Genomic DNA, 4,191 nt, shown 5'->3' with positions numbered 1-4,191 from the left:
TGACCTTTTGAGTTCTTATAACATCAGCTCACTCTGTACTTCAATATTTTAGCAATTTCATTTGCATAAACTCCTTGGAGTTTGCGTCTCCAGATATTTTATCATGATGGAAAGTTGGCTGGGTTGGCTTTTATTCATGCATCTGCTGTTATAAAAGGCGGGGAGGGAATTTGTTTCATCCCAGAGGCTGAAAAGCATTTCAGAGAATAGATGGGTCTACTAAAAAGGCTGTTGGCTCGTGCCAGGAGGGCACAGCTCAGGAGATGCTTTGAGTAGAGGTCTCCGCAGAGTCACCTTTCTCATTGGGATGGCTGACTCTGTCACTACCATCAGAAAGCCGAAGCTGCAGAACCCGAGCTGAAAATACAGCCTCATTTTTCCTCTTAGCAATTCTCAGCATAAATGTGTTGCAGAAAGTATTTGGTAGAAGTTGTAAATCTAAATGTGGGAGACGTATTTGAACACTGGTATTGTATAATGTCTCCCGATCTCTAATCAAGACCTTCACTGAGACAGAAGCATAACTCTCAAAACTACACAGCCCATACAGACTTCAGAACTATTTCCCATGGAAGAACGTAAGTTCAAGTGCTGAGGTCCTATGATTTAAGAATCATGTAAAAGACAACCTTTTATCCACAAATGGCAGAGTTAGAAGCTTCTTGGATCACTGGAATAAAATTTTTGAAGACACTAAAATTATCTGGTTATTGTCTATAGGAAATTATTTGGTTAATGATGAGCAATATGAATAAATAAGCAGTAACAGCATGAACAATTTAAACCACATCATCCGTGCTATCACAGCCATCAATGGTAAAGGGAAGAGGGAGGAAATCGGAGCATTGCTTTCCAGCCTCAAGCCCTCTCTTACTCACTCCTTTCAAGAAGTGGGCTCTTGGGGACTACGTAAGATCTACGCAGATATGAACTCATTAATACAGGCGCTGTGATGAGCACTCTAATACAGAAGAAAATGTCCAATCCTAAGACAATGGATGAATACATTTTGTCATAGTCACACACTAGAATGTTCCATAACATCAAAATAAATGAACTGCTGCTACACAACGATGTACAGAAAACTCACAGACAAGATATTGAGTGAACTAAGTGATAAACCAAAGGATACATACTGAGTGATTCTACTTATAGGAAGTTCAAAAACAGGTAAAACTAGACAGAGAGGAGGAGATAGAATGTGCCCAGAGGAAGGGATATTGAGGCATCAAGTCTGCTATTGAATTACTGTATTATTTCACTTTTCGATGTTATTTCATTCCTGGAATGCTGTCCTCTCTCTTGTTTGTCTGGCGGGTAGTCGCTCATTGCGTAGGACTTAGCTCTGTGAAGATACTCATAATACTCTTTCTGACCCTCTACTGAGTATCTCTGGACACTGGTTACCAAAAACTATGAAGAGGTCTTCTTTGGTGAGAGGGATTAGATAGCTGAGAAAAAGAGATAAAACAAGAGGCTTACTCTTCACTGGCTACTCTTCGTTGTATGGATTACCCATTTAAAATAGAATTTACGGGAAACATAAGTAAAAGCAAAAGTCGGGTGCCTGAGCTACCAGGTTACCATGAATAGGAATAAACAGGCAGATGCTCCCTAAAACCCCTGGAAGCGTTCTTCCTCTCACCTACCCCAACCCAGAGGCCAGTTCTCTTTCTTAAGAAGGCACTGAAAAAAGCTAAATTAAGCAGGGGACAATAAGCAAAGAGGGAGTTCTTTGAAATATATATATTTGTAGCCTGGTCATAGTAAGGTTCTTATGTAAAGTTATGAAACGTTCTTATATGAGGGCGGAGCTTATGAAATATAAAATTCACAAAGAGCAGAATTCACTTACTACTCAGGTTAAAGCAAGAAAGGGTCAAATTCTCCCAGGCTGACTCTATCCCTCGTGTCTACACTGTATGATAAGGCATCTTCTCTGATGAGATATGGAAAGTTGCTATAAAACAATATGCTTTTCATGTTGAAATCAACAAATCTGACTTTAGAGAACTGGAGACATTTTTCTGAACTATTGGTTCTGGGAAGCATAAATTCAATGTCGTCATAAACTACAAAACACAGCTAAGATATTGTCTTCTGGAATCCTGAAATCCTCCATTCTAATCTTAAACTGCTCTGATAACAAAATATGCACATTGTTTTCATTAAAACTTACAACACAGTCTATGGCCATGCCACCCTGAACAAGCCCAATCCTGTCTGATCTCAGAACCTAAGCAGGGCCGGGCCCGGTTAGTACTTGGATGGAAGACCACCTAGGAAGACCAGGTGCTGTAGGTGTAAAAAATAAGGGATTGTAAACTGACGAGGTCCTTGTAATCTGTGAAGGTCAACCAAGGGTTGCCTCACCTAAAAAAAAAAAAACAAAAAAACAAAACTTACAACACATACTTATTTCACAGTCCTTCTGTGCAAGATATAAAAATACCAAATAGTCTCAGTTTAATTAAATTAATGTTCTAATAAATTATAAACAAGAAGAAAATGGAACAAAGGGATAAATATCGGACTTTACAACAAAAGGTGTTGTGTTTAAGCCACATCTCTACCATTTTGTAACATGATATTAAACAAGTCACTGTATCTCTCTAAATCCTAATTTCCTAATTATAAGATTGAATTAACAGTGCTAAAGAAGACGATTTTTAGGAGCACCCAAAGATATTAGAGATGCAAACAATCCACTATGCAGCAGGTCCTCAATAAAACCTCGATTCTTTTTCGTATATTTCCTTCCTATGATATCTTAGCATAGCTTGTCCTAATCATGAAACTACTACTTTCTACTTAACCAACCAAGCTGAATATCAATATGTTAAATAGTCAATATGATGTACATGTTAAAGTTTGGGGTGGAAAAGATCAAAATTAAAATTTGCTCAATTATTGTTTGCTTTAAGAGAAACTATCTGATTTCTATGAGTTTTAATTTTCTGGTTTGTAAAAAGGAAGAGAAAATCATCTCCTCTTAGTGGATGAAGTGAAGATAGCCTAGGACACATTTTACTTAGAAGAGTCACTGACTAAGCGTTTGTTTTGCTTCTTCTTTCCTTTAAAAATAAATGCATTTTGCATTTTTAAAAATAATTTGCTGAAATCCACTGAGATAATTGGAGAAACCTAAGAATAAAAAACCTTTAAGAAAGCCATTATAAGAAGAAGGATAAAAAAGGAAGGAGAAACACGGACTGAAACACCAGTCGATCCTGTTATCTGAAGCCGAAGCAGGAGGACGCAGACACCTTTTGGTGACTAGTGAGTTTCCGAATGTTACCTTGTAAGTTATCCAACCTCACTACATTACGAGATTCTTCTTAAGACTCTGGCTTCCTCACCCTTTTTGCTCTCTAGTCACTTTTTCAATAAAGACAACACATTGCTCCAACACTCATGTATACAGCAGCTTCCTGGTGTCAGGAAATGAGCACATGGACCTCTCACTGGTTTGATGCTAGGCTTCATCTAGGTTGCAAACCAACTCCCCAGGCCTTTCTGCATTCCTCATGGATGGGTCCAGCTACTCATTCTTATGGACCTACTGTAGGAAAATTCTTGAGCATGTACACCGTGTAATATGTTTAAGAAAGTTCATACTAGGGTGCAAATGTCTCCCCCAAAATTCATATGGTGACGTTCTAACCCCCAGAACCTCAGAATGTGAACTTATTTTGGAATAGGGTCGTTGCAGATGTAATTTGCTAATTTGTTAAGATGAGGTCATACTGGAGTAAGGTAGACCTTTAAACCTGTATGACTGGTGTGCTTATAAAGAATGCCATGTGAAGAGAGACTTGCACACGAGAAAAGCTCTGTGAAGACTGGGGTCATGCTGCCCCAAGCCAAAGAACTACCAGAAGGTAGAAGAGAGGAAGATCTTTCCTTAGCCTCGTCAGAGGGATCATGGCCCTGCCGACGCTTTGATTTTGAGACTCTGGCCCCTCAAATGTAAGATAATGCATTCCTGTTGTTCTAAGCCACCCAGTTGAGCTCCCTTTTTAGGGGCTGCCCCAGCAAACCAATACAGGCTGATAGTCAGTACACACTGGCACAGCCAACCAGTTGTCAAAATACTGAACTCAATTTCTTCCAGTTAGCACATAGACATCATGTCATTCTTGGCTCTTCCCCACCCTAACCCTTTTCTTGAGACACATGGGCTTCCCCCAC

General features: G+C 39.3%; 1 pseudogene; it reads left to right on the top strand.

Moving 5' to 3' along the window:
* Window positions 1-2,185: 2,185 nt before the first annotated feature.
* On the top strand, window positions 2,186-2,304 carry LOC120622458 (uncharacterized; annotated as a pseudogene).
* The last annotated feature ends 1,887 nt before the right edge of the window (window positions 2,305-4,191 follow it).

Source organism: Pteropus medius, unplaced genomic scaffold, assembly GCF_902729225.1.
Source record: "Pteropus medius unplaced genomic scaffold, Ma_sr-lr_union100, whole genome shotgun sequence".
Lineage (NCBI taxonomy): Eukaryota > Metazoa > Chordata > Mammalia > Chiroptera > Pteropodidae > Pteropus > Pteropus medius.
Note: the sequence above shows the minus strand (reverse complement) of the source record. Positions and strands in the feature narration are given on the sequence as shown.